Source organism: Talpa occidentalis, unplaced genomic scaffold, assembly GCF_014898055.3.
Source record: "Talpa occidentalis isolate TD23 unplaced genomic scaffold, MPIMG_talOcc4v2.1 talOcc4.4, whole genome shotgun sequence".
Classification (NCBI taxonomy): domain Eukaryota; kingdom Metazoa; phylum Chordata; class Mammalia; order Eulipotyphla; family Talpidae; genus Talpa; species Talpa occidentalis.
In genome coordinates this window covers 84563349-84580914 of record NW_023604295.1, presented here as the reverse complement: position 1 = coordinate 84580914, position 17566 = coordinate 84563349, and positions in this window count along the sequence as shown.

The window sequence follows — 17566 nt, the reverse complement described above, 5'->3', positions numbered from 1 at the left end:
ACACTGCTAAGATCCCAGTGCGTGCCTGCGTTGGATATCCCTTCGCTCTACTTCTGGGAAATGCCTCAGCTACACGCATTCAATTGCGTGGGACTTCTTACTCCATTCATTGTTCTGGCTGCATTGTTACTAATTGTATTACCCCCTCTCTTGCTCGTATATATCCTGTGGTGGTCTTACTTAAAAGACCCCCCTATGTTATGTTACCTGTTGATTTACATGATATGCCTTGGTATGATAATACTGCCATGCAAGTTTTAGATGAAGTACATGCCCTTCTTCGTCCTAAACGTTTTATTGCCACCCTTATTCTAGGAATTGCTGCTCTAATTTCCCTGGTTACCTCCTTAGCTACTTCCTCTGTTGCTTTAATTCAGGAAGCTAAGACAGCTTCTTTTGTAAATGACCTTACCAAAAATGTGACCATGGCACTCTCTGTGCAGCGGGACATTGACTACAAGTTAGAAAGAAAGATAAATGCCCTGGAAGAAATTGTTATTGCCATTGGAGATGAAGTTCAGCTGCTTAAGCAGCAATTATCCACTCGCTGCCACGTTCATTTTCGTTTCATTTGTGTTACACCTTTGCGTTATAATTCCTCTCTACATTGGAATCTTACTAAACATCACTTATCGGGCATCTGGCATGACAATGACCTCTCTCATGACCTTGCATCTCTTCAGTCTGAAATCTCTGCTGTCATTAAATCTCACCTAGATACTTCAGTCTCTTCCTTTGCCCATTCTCTGGCTTCCACTCTCCAATCTTTAACTCCTACTCACTGGTATCATCTTGTTCTCTCCTTCGTTGTTCTTTCCCTACTTGTCCTGCTTCTCTGTTTGTTTATTCCCTTCTGTATCCGCTCACTTCACAGGTCCATCTACCGCATCCAGTGTGACATGTATGCTTACCAACTTCGTTCTAAAATCAAAGGGGGACCTGCTGCACCCCCCCTGCAGTGACCTTCAGGGCTAATGGCTGTTGCCATGGTCCCTGAGGTCCGGCGTGGGCAAGGAACCATGCGCGCAGGGGGAGAACAGCAAACTGCCTAAGATGCAGAGAAGCCGAATGCCTGCCAAGAAATAATGACCACCAGAAGCTGCCACAATGATGATTAAAAGAAATGCTGACCACCTAGAACCTTATCTTGCTTTCTCAAGGCCCACAAAATTTATTCTGCTACAACTGTCTTTCTAAAATCTTTCCTTTTTCTGGTCATTGATTGCTAATTAAAAAAACATACGTAATTTAATAATTAGGCTAATGCAAATGAAACATTACTAAACACTGTGTTATAATAGAATTGTTGGTTTAATAATCTTTCTATGTGGTTAACTTTAGTACCATTGATGTCAACTGCATTATAATATAAATTTACCTATGACAATTAATTATGAGTAAACATAAGTAGGTAATAGTAGTAGTAGTTAGTACAATAATATAGAAAGTGTTAATAACCTGTCCAATTAGGAATGAGGCTAGGTCCAGGTGTAACTTCGGACATAAATCTCTGCCCTGTCAATTAAGCTAAGCCTATGAGCAAACTGATCTCTTTGATGTTCACTGTTCCTATGCCTTTAGAAAAAAACATATACATACTGACCACTAGCTTAATAAAAGTGCACTCAGATTTTCACTCTCTTGAAGTGTGTCTGTGTGTCATTTATTCATCGAATCCCTGACCACCCTGCGCAATCTCTCAACCCTGAGACGGCCTCATCTTCCATCGCTTTGCTGGTCCGCGGCACCCTCCCCTGACCGGGACCCCGACCCTCCGTCTAGGGCATCGGCAGGCGCACGGCCCCGCCGCTGGGGCTGTGAGGGCGAGAGGAGGGTGCAGGCGTGCCCCGGGAGGATTTGACTCCCGCAAAGGGGAAGAGGGCCCCGTTCCCCCACGGGGGAGGACAATCCCGTACCCCATGGGTGCAGAGGTGGCCCCAGCCCGGTGGGGGCTGAGGGTCCCCAAACTCCCTCACCGGCGCCCCATAGCGGCGGCCCTAGGAAGTGCACCTGTGCGCAGCCAAGCCAGAGTCGGATGGGCGGGGTCAGGCTCCGGCCAGGGGCGGAGCCTGGGGCTCATCAGCGCTGCTGGGCCAGGTGCATGCGGACTCTTCCCCTTTGAGTGGTGCCGGCTTGCCCGGGGCTTTTTTCCGCGCCGGCCTGTGTGCCTGCAGTTTTGGAAGAAGCCGTGTCCGCCACTTGTCCCTGGCTTCCAGGGGGTGCCCTCCCCTGCCCTCCCCGGCCCTCCATCTAGGGCGTCTGCGGCGCACGGCCCCGACGCTGGGGCTGTGAGTGCGAGAAGAGGGGGCAGGCGTGCACCGGGAGGAAGGTTTGGGCTCCCATAAGGGGAAGAGGGCCCTGTTCACCCACTGGGGAGGACAAACCCGTATCCCCATGGGTGGAGGGGTGGCCCCAGCCCGGTAGGGATTGAGGGTCCCCAAAACCCCTCACCGGCGCCCCCTAGCGGCCGGCCTAGGAAGTGCAACTGTGCGCAGCAAGAGTTGGGTGGGCGGGGTCAGGCTCCGGCCAGGGGCGGAGCCTGGGGCTCATCAGCTCTGCTGGGCCAGGTGCGTGCGGACTCTTCCCCTTTGAGTGGTGCCTGCTCGCCCGGGGCTTTTTTTCGCGCCGACCTGTGTGCCTGCATTTTTGGAAGAGGCCTCGGCCGCCGCTTATCCCTGGCTTCCAGGGGGTGCCCCTCCCTGACCGGGACCCCGGCCCACCCTCTAGAGCGTCTGCGGTCGCACGGCCCGACCGCTGGGGCTGTGTGTGCAAGAGGAGGGTGCAGGCGTGCCCCGGGAGGAAGGTTTGGGCTCCCACGAAGGGGAAGAGGGCCCCGTTCCCCCACAGGGGAGGACAATCCCGTACCCCCATGGGTGTAGGGGTGGCCCCACCCGGTGGGATCTGAGGGTCCCCAAAGCCCCTCCCCGGCGCCCCCTAGCAGCGGCCCTAGGAAATGCACCTGTGCGCAGCCAAGCCAGAGTCGGGTGGGCGGGGTCAGGCTCCGGCCAGGGGCGGAGCCTATGGCTCATCAGCGCTGCTGGGCCAGGTGCGTGCGGACTCTTCCCCTTTGAGTGGTGCCGGCTTGCCCGGGGCTTTTTTTCGTCGGCCTGTGTGCCTGAGAGTTTGGAAGAGGCCGCGGCCGCCGCTTGCTTGTCCCTGGCTTTCAGGGGGTGCCCTCCCCGGACAGGGACCCCGGCCCTCTGTCTAGGGCGTCTGCGGGCGCACGGCCGCTCCGCTCGGGCTGTGAGTGCGAGAGGAGGGTGCAGGCGTGCCCCGGGAGGAAGGTTTAGGCTCCCGCGAAGGGGAAGAGGGCCCCGTTCCCCACGGGGGAGGACAATCCCGTACCCCAATGGGTGCAGGGGTGTCCCCAGTCCAGTGGGGGCTGAGGGTCCCCGACACCCTCACGGCGCCCCCTAGCGGCGGCCCTAGGAAGTGCACCTGTGCGCAGCAAGAGTCTGCTGGGCGGGGTCAGGCTCTGGTCAGGGCTGGAGCCTGGGTCTCATCAGCGCTGCAGGGCCAGGTGCGTGCGGACTCTTCCCCTTTGAGTGGTGACGGCTTGCCCGGGGCTTTTTTCCGCGCCGGCCTGTGTGCCTGCAGTTTTGGAAGAGGCCGCGTCCGCCGCTTGTCCCTGACTTCCAGAGGGTGCCCTCTCCTGACCGGGACCCCGGCCCTCCGTCTAGGGCGTCTGCGGACGCACGGCCCCGCCGCTGGGGCTGTGAGTGCGAGAGGAGGGAGCAGGCGTGCCCCGGGAGGAAGGTTTGGGCTCCCGCGAGGGGGAAGAGGGACCCGTTCCCCCACGGGGGGGACAATCCCGTACCCCCATGGGTGCAGGGGTGGCCCCAGCCGGTGGGGGCTGAGGGTCCCCGAACCCCCTCAACGGCGCCCCCTAGCGGCGGCCCTAGGAAGTGCACTTTTGCGCAGCCAAGACAGACTCGGGTGGGCGGGGTCAGGCTCCCGCCTAGGGCGGAGCCTGGGGCTCATCAGCTCTGCTGGGCCAGGTGCGAGCGGACTATTCCCCTTTGAGTGGTGCCGGCTTGCCGGGGGCTTTGTTCCGCGCCGGCCGTGTGTGCCTGCAGTTTTGGAAGAGGCCGCGGCCGCCGCTTGTCCCTGGCTTCCAGGGTTTCCCCTCCCCTGACCGGGAACACCGGCCCTCCGTCTAAGGCGTCTGCGGGCGCACGGCCCCGCCGCTGGGGCTGTGAGTGCGATAGGAGGGTGCAGGCGTGCCCCGGGAGGAAGATTTGGGCTCCCGCGAAGGGGAAGAGGGCCCCGTTCCCCCACGGGGGAGGACAATACCGTACACCCATGTGTGCAGGGGTGGCTCCAGCCCGGTGGGGGCTGAGGGTCCCCGAACCGCCTCACCGGCGACACCTTGCGGCGGCCCTAGGAAGTGCACCTATGCGCAGCAAAGCCAGAGTCGGGTGGGCGGGGTCAGGCTCTGGCCAGGGGCGGAGCTTGGGCTCATCAGTGCTGCTGGGCCAGGTGCATGCGGACTCTTCCCCTTTGAGTGGTGCCGGCTCGCCCGGGCTTTTTTCCACGCCGGCCTGTGTGCCTGCAGTTTTGGAAGAGGTCGCGGCCGCCGCTTGTCCCTGTCTTCCAGGGGGTGCCCTCCCCTGACCGGGAACCCTGCCCTCCCTCTAGGGCGTCTGCGGGCGCACGGCCCCGCAGCTCGGGCTGTGAGTGAGAGAGGAGAGTGTAGGTGTGCCCCGGGAGGTAGGTTTGGGCTCATGCAAAGGGTAGAGGGCGCCGTTCCCCCACGGGGGAGGACAATCCCGTACCCCCATTGTGCAGGGGTGGCCCCAGCCCGGTGGGGGCTGAGGGTCCCCGAACCCCCTCACCGGCGCACTCTACCGGCGTCACTAGGAAGTGCAACTGTGCGCAGCCAAACCAGAGTCGGGTGGGCGGGGTCAGCTCCGGCCAGGGGCGGACCCTGGGGCTCATCAGTGCTGCTGGGCCAGGTGCGTGCGGACTCTTACCCATTGAGTGGTGCCGGCTTGCCCGGGGCTTTTTTCCGCGCCGGCCTGTGTGCCTGCAGTTTTGGAAGAGGCCGTGGCCTCCGCTTGTCCCTGGCTTCCAGGGGGTGCCCTCCCATGACCGAGACCCAGCCCCTCCATCTATGGCGTCTGCGGGCGCACGGCCCCGCCGCTTGGGCTGTGAGTGCGAGAGGAGGGTGCAGTCGTGCCCCGAGTGGAAGGTTTGGGCTCCCGTTAAGGGGAAGAGGGCCCCGTTCCCCCACGGGGGAGGACAATCCCGTACCCACATGTGTGCAGGGGTGGCCCCTGCCCTGTGGTGGCTGAGGGTCCCCGAACCCCCTCACCGGGCCCCCCTAGAAGCGGCCCTAGGAATTGCACTTTTGCGCAGCCAAGCCAGAGTCGGGTGGGCGGGGTCAGGCTCCGACCAGGGACGGAGCCTGGGGCTCATCAGCGCTGCTGGGCCAGTTGCGTGCGGACTCTTCCCCTTTGAGTGGTGCCGGATTGCCCGGGGCTTTTTTCTGCGCCGGCCTGTGTGCATGCACTTTTGGAAGAGGCCGTGGCCTCCGCTTGTCCCTGGCTTCCAGGGGGTGCCCTCCCCTGACCGGGAGCCCGGCCCTCCGTCTAGGCGTCTGCGGGCACACGGCCCGCCTCTGGGGCTGTGAGTGCGAGAGGAGGTGCAGGCGAGCCCCGGGAGGAAGTTTTGGGCTCACGCAAAGGGGAAGAGGGCACCGGGGGAGGACAATCCCGTACCCCCATGCGTGCAGTTGTCGCCCCAGCCCGGTGGGGTCTGAGGGTCCCCGAACCACCTCAACGGCGCCCCCTAGCGGCGGCCCTAGAAAGTGCACCTGTGCGCACCCAGCCAGAGTCGGGTGGGCGGGGTCAGGCTACTGCCATGGTGGACACTGGGGCTCATCAGCGCTGCTCGGCCAGGTGCGTGCGGACTCTTCCCCTTTGAGTGGTGCCGCCTCGCCCGGGGCTTTTTTCCGCACTGGCCTGTGTGCCTGCAGTTTTGGAAGACGCCGCGGCCGCCGCTTGTCCCTGGCTTCTAGGGGTTGCCCTCCACTGACCGGGACCCCGGCCCTACGTCTAGGGCGTCTGCGGGCACACGGCCCCGCCGCTGGGGCTGTGAGTGCGAGAGGAGTGTGCAGGCTTGCCCCGGGAGGAAGGTTTGGGCTCCCGCGATGGGGAAGAGGGCCCCGTTCCCCACGGGGGAGGACAATACCGTACCCCCATGGGTGCAGGGGTGGCCCCAGCCCGGTGGGGGCTGAGGGTCCCCGAACCTCCTCACCGGCGCCCGTAGCGGCGGCCCTAGGAAGTGCACCTTTGCGCACCCAAGCCAGAGTCTGGTGGGCGGGGTCAGGCTCCGGCCAGGGGCGGAGCCCGGGGCTCATCAGCGCTGCTGGGCCAGGTGCCTGCGGACTCTTCCCCTTTGAGTGGTGCCGGCTCGTCCCGGGCTTTTTTCCGTCCCGGCCTGTGAGCCTGCAGTTTTGGAAGAGGCCGCGGCGGCCGCTTGTCCCCGGATTCCAGGGGTGCCCTCCCCTGACCGGGACCCGGCCTCCTTCTAGGGCGTCTGCGGGCGCACGGCCCCGCCGCTGGTGCTGTGAGTGCGAGAGGAGGGTGCAGGCGTGTCCCTGGAGGAAGGTTTGGGCTCCCGTGATGGGAAAGTGGGCCCCGTTCCCCCACGGGGGAGGACAATTCCGTATCCCCATGGCTGCAGGGGTGGCCCCAGCCCGGTGGGGGCTGAGGGTCCCCGAACCCCCTCACCGGCGCACCCTTGCGGCGGCCCTAGGAAGTGCATCAGTTCGCACCCAAGCCAGAGACTGGTGTGCGGGGTCACGCTCCTGCCAGGGGCGGAGCCTGGGGCTCATGAGTGCTCTGGACCAGGTGCATGCGGACTCTTCCCCTTTGAGTGGTGCCGGCTCGCCGGGGCTTTTTTCCGCGCCGGCCTGTGTGACTGCAGTTTTGGAAGAGGCCGCGGCCGCCGATTGTCCCTGGCTTCCAGGGGTTGTCCTCCCCTGACCGGGACCCCGGCCCTCCGTCTAGGGCGTCTGCGGGCACACAGCCCCGCCGCTGGGGCTGTGAGTGTGAGAGGAGGGTGCAGGCGTGCCCCGGGAGGAAGGTTTGGGCTCCTGCGATGGGGAAGAGGGCCTCGTTCCCACACGGGGGAGGACAATACCGTACCCCCATGTTTGCAGGGGTGGCCCCAGCCCGGTGGGGGCTGAGGGTCCCCGAACCCCCTCACGGCGCCCCCTATAAGCGGCCCTAAGAAGTGCACCTGTGCGCGCCAAGCCAGAGTCGGGTGGGCGGGGTCAGGCTCCGGCCAGGGGCGAAGCCCAGGGCTCATCAGCGCTGCTGGGCAAGGTGCATGCGGACTCTTCCCCTTTGAGTGGTGCCAGCTCGTCCGGGCCTTTTTTCCGCGCCGGCCTGTGAACCTGCAGTTTTGGAAGAGGCTGTGGCGGCTGCTTGTCCTTGGCTTCCAGGGTGTGCCCTCTCCTGACCGGGACCCTGGCCCTCCGTCTAGGGCGTCTGCGGGCGCACGGACCCGCCGCTGGGGCTGTGAGTGCGAGAGGAGGGTGCAGGTGTGCCCCGGGAGGAAGGTTTGGGCTCTCACGATGGGGACGAGGGCCCCGTTCCCCCACGGGGGACGTCAATCCCGTACCCCCATGGTTGCAGTGGTGGCCCCAGACTGGTGGTGGCTGAGGGTCCCCGAACCCCCTAACCGCCGCCCCCTAGCGGCGGCCCTAAGAATTGCACCTGTGCGCAGCCATGCCAGAGTCGGGTGGGCGGGGTCAGGCTCCGGCCATGTGCGGAGCCTGGGTCTCATCAGCGCTGCTGGGCCAGGTGCGTGCGGACTCTTCCCCTTTGAGTTGTGCCCGCTCACCCGGGGCTTTTTTCCGCGCCGGCCTGTGTGCCAGCAGTTTTGGTAGAGGCCGCGGACGCCACTTGTCCCTGGCTTACAGGGGGTGCCCTCCCCTGACCGGGACCCCGCCCTCCGTCTAGGGCGTCTGCGGGCGCACGCCCCGCCGCTGTGGCTGTGAGTGAGAAGGAGGGTGCAGCGTGCCCTGGAGGAAGGTTTGGGCTCCCGCGAAGGGGAAGAGGGCCCCGTTCCCCCGCGGAAGAGGACAATCCCGTATCCCCATGGGTGCAGGGGTGGCCCCAGCCAAGTGGGGGCTGAGGGTCCCCGAATCTCCTCACTGGAGCCCCCTAGCGGCGGCCCTAGGAAGTGCACCTGTGCGCAGCCAGAGTCGGCTGGGGGGGTCAGACTCCGGCCAGGGCCGGAGCCTGTGTCTCATCAGCGCTGCAAGGCCAGGTGCGTGCGGACTCTTCCCCTTTGAGTGGTGCCGCCTCACCCGGGGCTTTTTTCTGCGCTGCCCTGTGTGCCTGCAGTTTTGGAAGAGACCGCGGCTGCCGCTTGTCCCTGGCTTCCAGCGGGTGCCCTCCACTGACTGGGACCCCAGCCCTCCATCTAGGGCGTCTGCGGGCGCATGGCCCTGCCGCTGGGGTTGTGAGTGCTAGAGGATGTTGCAGGAGTGCCCCGGGATGAAGGTTTGGGCTCCAGCGATGGGGAAGAGGGCCCCGTGCCCCCACGGGGGTGGACAATCCCGTACCTCCATGGGTGCAGGGGTGGCCCCAGCCCTGTGGGGGCTGAGGGTCCCCGAACCCCCTCACCGGTGCCCCCTAGCGACGGCCCTAGGAAGTGCACAGTGTGCACCCAAGCCACAGACGGGTGGGCGGGGTCAGGCACTGGCCAGTGGCAGAGGCTGGGGCTCATCAGCGCTGCTGGGCCAGCTGCGTGCGGACTATTCCCATTTGGGTGGTGCCGGCTGGACCTGGCAATTTTCCGCGCCGTCCTGTGTGCCTGCAGTTTTGGAAGAGGCCGCGGCCACCACTTGTCCCTGGCTTCCAGGTGGTGCCCTCCACTGACCGGGACCCAGGCCCTCCGTCTAGGGCGTCTGCGGGCGCAAGGCCCCCGCCGGGGCTGTGAGTGCGAGAGGAGGGTGCAGGCGTGCCCCGGGAGGAAGGTTGGGGCTCCCGCGATGGAGAAGAGGGCCCCGTGCCCCCACGGGGGAGGACAATCCCGTACCCCCATGGGTGCAGGGGTGGCCCCAGCCCGGTGGGGGCTGAGGGTCCCCGAACCCCCTCACCGGAGCCCCCTAGCAGCGGCCCTAGGAAGTGCGACTTTGCCCACCCAAGCCAGGGTCGGGTGGGCGGGGTCAGGCTCCGGGCAGGGGCGGAGCCTGTGATTCATCAGAGCTGCTGGGCCAGGTGCCTGCGCACTCTTCCCCTTTGAGTTGTGCTGGCTCGCTAGGGGCTTTTTTCCGCGCCGACCTGTGTGCATGCAATTTTGGAAGAGGTCGTGGCCGCCGCTTGTCCGTGGCTTCCATTGGGTGCCCTCCCCTGACCGGGACACCGGCCCTCCATCTAGGGCTTCTGCGGGCTCACGGCCCTGCCGCTGGGGCTGTGAGTGCGAGAGGAGGGTGAAGGCTTGCCCCGGGAGGAAGGTTTGGGCTCCCGCGACGGGTAAGAGGGCCCCGTTCCCCACGGGGGAGGACAATCCCGTACCCCCATTGGTGCAGGGGTGGCCCTAGCCCGGTGGGGGCTGAGGGTCCCCGAAACCCCTAACCGGCGCTCCCTAGAGGCGGTCCTAGGAAGTGCACCTGTGCGCACCCAAGCCAGAGTGGTTTGGCGGGGTCAGGCTCCGGCCAAGGGCGGACCCTGGGGCTCATCAGCGCTGCTGGACAGGTGCTGCGGACTCTTCCCCTTGGAGTGGTGCAGGCTCAACCGGTGCTTTTTTCCGCGCCGGCCTGTGTGCCTGTAGTTTTGGAAAAGGCCGTGGCCGCCGCTTGTCCCTGGCTTCCAGTGGGTGCCCTCCCCTGACCGGGACCCCGGCCCTCCATCTAGGGCGTCTGCGGGCGCAGGCCCCGCCAGTGGGGTTGTGAGTGCGAGAGGAGGGTGCAGGCTTACCCCGGGAGGAAGTTCTGGTCTCCCGCGATGGCGAAGAAGGCCCCGTGCCCCCACGGGGGAGGACAATCCCGTACCCCCATGGGAGCACGGTTGGCCCCAGCCGGGTGGGGGCTGAGGGTCCCTAACCCCAGCACCGGCGCCGCCTAGCGGCGGCCCTAAGAAATGCACCTGTGCCCAAACATGCCAGAGAAGCTGGCCGGGGTCAGGCTCCGGGCAGGGGCGGAGCCTGGGGCTCATCAGCTCTGCTGGGCCAGGTGCGTGCGGATTCTTCCCCTTGGAGTAGTGCCGGCTCAACCAGGGCTTTTTTCCGCGCCGGCCTGTGTGCCTGCAGTTTTGGAAAAGGCCGTGGCCGCCGCTTGTCCCTGGCTTCCAGGGAGTGCCCTCGCCTGACAGGACCCCGGCCCTCCCTCTAGGGCGTCTGCGGGCGCACGGCCCCACCGCTGGAGCTGTGAGTGCGAGAGGAGGGTGCAAACGTGCCCTGGGAGGAAGGTTTAGGCTCCCGCGAAGGGGAAGAGGGCCCCGTTCCCCCACGAGGAAGGACAATCCCGTACCCCCATGGGTGCAGGGGTGGCCCCAGCCCGGTGGGGGCTGAGGATGCCCGAAACCCCTCACCGGGCACCCTAGCGGCGGCACTAGAAGTGCACCTTTCCGCAGCCAAGCCAGAGTCGGGTGGGCGGGGTCAGGCTCCGGCCAGGACTGGAGACTGAGGCTCATCAGCGCTGCTGGGCCAGGTGCGTGCGGACTCTTCCCCTTTGAGTTGTGCTGGCTCGCTAGGGGCTATTTCCGCGCCGACATGTGTGCATGCAGTTTTGAAAGAGGCCGTGCCGCCGCTTGTCCCTGGCTTCCAGTGGGTGCCCTCCCCTGACCGGACCCCGGCCCTCCGTCTAGGGCGTCTGCGGGCGCACGGCCCCGCAGCAAGGGCTGTGAATGCGAGAGGAGGGTGCAGGCGTGCCCCGGGAGGAAGGTTTGGGCTCCAGCGTAGGGTAAGAGGGCCCCGTTCCCCACGGGGGAGGACAATCCCGTACCCCATTGGAGCAGGGTGGCCCTAGCCCGGTGGTGGCTGAGGGTGCCCTAACCGGCGCCCCCTAGAGGCGGCCTAGGAAGTGCACCTCTGCGCACTCAACCAGAGTCCTGTGGGCGGTGTCAGGCTCCGGCCAGGGCGGAGCCTGGGCTCATCAGCGCTGCTGGGCCAGGTGCGTGCGGACTCCTCCCCTTTGAGTTGTGCTGGCTCGACTGGGGCTTTTTCCGCGCCGGCCTGTGTCCCTGAAGTTTGGAAGAGGCCGCGGCTGCCGATTGTCCCTGGCTTCCAGGGGTGCCCTCCCTGACCGGGACCCCGGCCCTCCGTCTAGGGCGTCTGCGGGCGCACGGCCCGCCGCTGGCTCTGACTGCGAGAGGAGGGTGCAGGCTTGCCCCGGAGGAAGGTTTGGGCTCCAGATGTGGAAGTGGGCCCCGTTCCCCCACGTGCAGGACAATCTCGTACCCCCATGGGTGCAGGCGTTGCCCCAGTCCGGTGGGTGCTTAGGGTCCCCGAAACCCTCACCGGCGCCCCTAGCGGCTGCCCTAGTAGTGCACCTGTGCGCACCCAAACCAGAGTCTGGGTGGCTTTGTCAGGCTCCGGCTGGGTGCGGAGCCAGGGCTCATCAGCGCTGCTGGACCAGGTGCGTGCGGACTCCTCCCCTTTGAGTGGTGCGGCTCGCCCGGCTTTTTTCGCGCCGGCCTGTGTGCCTTCAGTTTTGTAAGTGCAGTGCCGCCGATTGTCCCTGGCTTCAGGGGGTGCCCTCCCCTGACCGGGAACCCGCCCTCCGTCTGGGGCGTCTGCGGGCGCTCGGCCCCGCCGCTGGGGCTGTGAGTGCGAGAGGAGGGTGCAGGCGTGCCCCGGGAGGAATTTTGGGCACTCTCGAAGGGGTATTGGGCACCGTTCCCCATGGGTGAGGACAATCCCGTACACCCATTGGTGCAGGGGTTTCCGCAGCCCGGTGGGGCTGAGGGTCCCCGAAACACCCTCACGGGCGCCCCTAGCGGCGCCCTAGGAAGTGAACATGTGCGCACCCAAGCCAGAATGGGGTTGGCGGGTCAGGCTCCGGCCGGGGCGGAGCCTGGGGCTCATCAGCGCTGCTGTTCCAGGTGCGAGTGGACTCTACCTTTGAGTGGTGCCGGCTTAGCCGGGGCTTTTTACCGCGCCGGCCTGTGTGCCTGCAGTTTTGGAAGAGGCCGCGGCCACCGCTTGTCCCTGGTTTCCAGGGGGTGCCCTCCCATGACCGGGACCCCGGCCCTACGTCTAGGGCGTCTCCGGGCGCATGGCCCCTCCGCTGGGGCTGTGAGTGCGAGAGGAGGGTGCAGGCGTGCCCCGGGAGGAAGGTTTGGGCTCCCGCCTAGGGGAAGAGGGCCCCGTTCCCCCACGTGGGAGGACAATCCCGTACCCCCATGGGTTCAGGGGTGGCCCCAGCCGGGTGGGGACTGAGGGTCCCCGAACCCCATCACCGGCGCCCTCTAGCGGCGGCCCTAGGAAGTGCACCTGTGCGCAGCCAAGCCAGAGTCGGGTGGGCGGGGTCAGGCTCCGGCCAGGGGCGGAGCCTGGGGCTCATCAGCGCTGCTGGGACAGGTGCGTGCGGACTCTTCCCCTTTGAGTGGTGCAGGCTCGACCGGGGCTTTTTCCGCGCCGGCCTGTGTGCCTGCATTTTTGGAAGAGCCCCGGCCGCCGCTTGTCCCTGGCTTCCAGGGGGTGCCCTCCCCTGACCGGGACCGCGGCCCTCCCTGTAGGGCGTCTGCGGGCGCAGGACCCGCCGCTGGAGCTTTGAGTGCAAGAGGAGGGTGCAGGCATGCCCCGGGACGAAGGTGTGGGCTCCCCCGATGGCGAAGAGGGACCCGTTACCCCACGGGGGAGGACAATTCCGTACCCCAATGGGTGCAGGGGTGGCCCGAGTTCGGTGGGAGCTGAGGTTCCCAGAACCCCTCACCGGCGCCCCATAGCGGCGGCCCTAGGAAGTGCACCTGTGCGCAGCCAAGCAGAGTCGGGTGGGCGGGGTCAGGCTCCGGCCAGGGGCGGAGCCTGGGGCTCATCAGCGCTGCTGGGACTGGTGTCTGCGGACTCTTCCCCTTTGAGTGGTGCCGGCTCGCCCGGGGCTTTTTGCCGCGCGGGCCTGTGTGCCTGCAGTTTTGGAAGAGGCCGCGGCCGCCGCTTGTCCCTGGCTTCCAGGGGGTGCCCTCCCCTGACCGGGACCCCGGCCCTCAGGATTCTCCTAGAGAGACAAGAGAGTAAAAATGTTCTTCCCAGACAAACAAAAGCTGAAGAAGTGGTCTACTAACAAATCTTCCCTGAAAGAAATGTTTACAAGAGATCCCCTGTATAATTTAAAGAGAAAAGAAAAAAAAAAGAAAAAAGAAAAAGCTGAGCAGGGAAATAGAACCAGAAAACTAAAGTGAAAGTGGCAGTAGAAGATCCTCTATAGAGCTCACCAATCCAAAGGCAGAGAGAGGGCAGCCTCGGTTTGATACCGGAATTGTCAGGCCTAGTCTCCCAGCCAGGAACGGATCTCAGGCTACAGGGGCAGTGCTGAGTCCCAGCCACTAGACCCCCACGGGTTGGTGTCTCACGAAGCCGCAGCAGGAACTTTGCAGACGCTCAGGCAAGCAAGCAAGTGAAAAGAGGCAGTTTGTTTAGAAGAAAAAGTTTATTGAGAAGAAAAAGAGCAGAAATAAAGTGGGACGCCCAGGCCAGGGAACCAGGCCGGGAGGGGCAAAAAAGCCAAAGTGGAGTCGTGTCTCAGGGAATATATACCTTTTTCCCCTCATTATTCTAAAGCTCCACCAGTCTCTCTGTGATTGGTTAGTTCTCGGCTGTCTTACTTCATTTGCAACTGAGTGGGGATCTTCACATTCCTTATCTAACAGCTTTTTCTTTCCCCATTAGTTGCATCTTTAAATTTATGGTCCAGTCTTCTGGATGGGCATCCCTGCATTGAAGTTAAACAGCTGCCCTTGTAATGTGTCCATAAATTAAACCACTCTCCATTTCTCCAATCTCCGCCTCCCTTTACCACCTGAAGGAAACCAGGACTAGCATTAACAGTATTAATATTATTCGTGGTCCTGGGGTGTTTGTTTTCCTAATGGAATTGGTTATATTTCTTTGGTTGTCCTTATCTCTGAAGCCTCCCTAAATTCTTCAGAGGTCCCCTCCTGCACTGTCCCTAAAACTGCCTAATAACCCTAGCTTGCCCTGTCTCATTCCCTCCTTTTACAAATGGAGCCCTAACTGCAGTTAGGGAAAAGGGACATAGGTCTGATCAATGACTGCTTCCTGCTGAGAGTGGGTGACATGGGGAGACAGTTAGGGTTCCACAATAGGATGACGATTTAAGGGACCCCAGAAGATGGACCGTGGAAATGTCATTTTGGGTTTTTATTTGCAGGACCATTTGGAGCTTGATGGCCTCCAGGCGAGCGGAGATGATTCAGAGGAGAGTATTAAGGATGCAGGGCCCAAACAAAAGAACAATAAAGAGAATTAGTAAGGGAACGAGAAAAGGGAGTAGCCAGGACAGAAGTTGTCCTTTTATAGAATCAAAGATTGTCTGTGTTCAGCTAAGCCCTTGTCTTGCCTGTCTTTTGAGATCATCCACAATTTGTTTATTTTTTTTAGTATTTTTAATTTTCTTCTACCTCATGAGAAGTATTTATTCCAAAGCAACATGTTTCATTTAAGAGGACACAAACTCCCCCTACTTTAGCCGTAAGCAGGTCCAGGGTTTTGTGATTTTGTATTACCACTGAGACTAGAGAGTTTAAGGAGCAATGTTGGGCTAGTGCCCTAAACACCTGGAGGTGCTGTAGCCAAAATGACAGAATTAGTGAGACCTAGGACTTCAGTACCATTTTATGTTTAGTAGCAGCAGCTAGGAGAGCCAATAGTGGCTGTGGAGGCTGCTAGTTTGGAATTTAGTTACAATTTTCTCCATCCTAATAGAGGAAGTTAGGAAAACAAAACTAAAAAATGTATAAACAGGTAGCCTGTAGTGAGCAAGGTAGCAGTGTTGTAAAGTGTCCTGGCTCAGGCTGGCCATCTGTACTAGTGAGGGGGACAATTGACCAGTAGGTCAGTCAAAAGAATTGGAGTAAGGCAGAGTAAGTGGCCCCTTAATTACCAAAAAGGTGATTTTTATGTCTGCCACTTTTAGGGTCACCCGAGGCTTGTCCATATAAACAGTAAACAGGGGAGTCTCTCTCACCTCTGGGCTTCTTCAGAGATCTTCTCCTGCACCCGGTTCTTCATAGTCAGAGGCAGCTGCCCTTCTAATGTGTCCATAAATTAAACCATTCTCCATTTCTCCAATCTCCGCCTCCCTTTACCACCTGAAGGAAACCAGGACTAGCATTAACAGTATTAATAGTATTCGTGGTCCTGGGGTGTTTGTTTTCCTAATGGAATTGGTTATATTTCTTTGGTTGTCCTTATCTCTGAATCCTCCCTAAATTCTTCAGAGGTCCCTTCCTGCACTGTCCCTAAAACTGCCTAATAACCCTAACTTGCCCTGTCTCAGGTTCAGGAAACAAAACCCAAGATTGCACAGTCCCCAGGAGACCCGTCTGAGCCCCCAAAATAAACACAGGCTTCCAGCTCAAGGCTGAATATTACACCAAACCACAGAACCAACTCAGGGATGTCAGAGTCTGGGCCAAAGTGTATTGTGCTGCACCATGATGTGCAACAAGAAACATTCTATGTGGAGCCAAGAGCCTTCATTTTTCTCACAATGTATTTTGAATAGCAGCTGCTTTGTAATGTTTGCAATAGGATCCATTTCCGGATCTGCAGGTAAATGATGTTTTAGTCGTGCTTTTATTTTACTTATTTTTTTTTAAGATTTATTTATTTTTATACAAGAACCAGGGTACAGGCCAGATGCACTGGATGGTGAGAGGATTCACCGGAGACAGAGCAGGGAACAGAACAGGCAGACTGACAAAATATACACTGCTGAAGGGAGCAGCAGGCAAGACAGGAGAGGTCTGCCCCGCCATGTGAGAGTCTCGCCGGCCGGCCAGAATTAAGTGGCGCTGCAGAGGCTGCGGACAGCCTCACAGTGCGGCGCTCAACCACCTGTGCCACCAGGAAGGCCAATTTTTACTTATTTTTTTTAACAGATTTCTTTACTTATGAACATAAGAGCTGGGGTGCAGCCAGAGGTGCGGGGGTGGAGGTAAAGGGATTCACCAGAGACATTGTGGGGAACAGAACAGGTGGACTGACGGCAATCCACTGCTGAGGGGAGCAGTGGGGAGACAGGAGAGGTCTGCGGCTCCCTGAGGGTCACCTTCCCGGCTGGGGATGTGATGTTGGCACCAGATGACATGATGAGTCCCTTCACGGTCACCAAAATGTAGGTTGTAGAGTGCGTGCGGGTCCTGGGGGTCACTCTGGGAAATGTGCCCCCAGAGCTCCTGTTACAGCGGGACACAGTGAGTTCCCCAGCCACGTTTCTCCATGAGACAGAGACACTAGTTACATTAAAGGGCAGATTTAGGGCCTCCCCTGCTGGCGCAGCAGTTGAGCGCTGGGCTGAGGGGCTGCCCACAGCCTCTGTAGCACCTGATCGTTCCCAGGTGCTGGCGAGGGTCCCACAAAAAAACAAAACAAAAAACAGGGCAGGTTTATGAGGGAAAAGGAAAGGGACAGGTTTCTCTGAGAGAGGCCTGCATGGTTGCAGGTGGGCGGCCTTGACAGGTCACGGCAGGCAGGAGGCTGCTGCTCTGCAAAGGGAGAGAGTTGGTGAGAAGAGGCACCTGTGTAGTCGGGTGGGCAGACGGACGGTGCCCCGAGCCTGTGCAGAGACTGCCCTGATACAGTCCTTTTCTCTTTGGGAAGGTCACTCCTCTGTGGAGTGGCTGCTTGTTGCTGATGTTGGGTAACAGGCAACACTAGAAAGGGACCAGAGATTCCAGGGTGGGCCCAATCTCCATATCCTTCCCCTCAGGCCTGTGCACCACTCCCTAGAGCTTCAGATCCTGCTTGGGTCTCCTGCCTTGTGACAAGGCCCTGGCGCCTAAGGATCCGACCTCCACAGCTGGGTTAATGGTCCTGTTATTCCCCTCGACCCCCACCTCCTTGCGTGTGTCAGGTTTTAGTCACGTGAGGCCTCCCTTTCCAGTCTTTCCATTCTTTTTTTTTTTAATAGAGGCATGTTTTTATTTATTTATTTGTTTGTTTGTTTATACAAGCACTGGGTACAGTCAGAAGCACGGGAGGGTGAGAGAATTCACCAGAGCCAGAGCGGGGAGCAGAGCAGGCAGAAGGACCGAAGTACACTGCTGAGGGGAGCAGTGGGCGGCAGGAGAGGTCTGCGCGCCATGTGGGACCCTCCTCAGGTGGCCGGGGAGCAGCCGGGAATCGAACCGATGCTGCAGAGGCTGTGGGCAGCTTCGCAACCCAGCGCTCAACCGCTGCGCCACTGGGGAGGCCCCAGTCTTTCCATTCTTGCCCTCCATCAGATGGAACTCGTGCAGCAGAGGCTGCAGATGGCTTCGCAGTGCTGTGCTTAACCCCTGCGCCATCAGAGAGGCCCCACACCTTGCTTTTATGTCAGCTTCAGGTAAGGGGATTTTTAACAACGATTAAAAAAAATCTTTCCCAG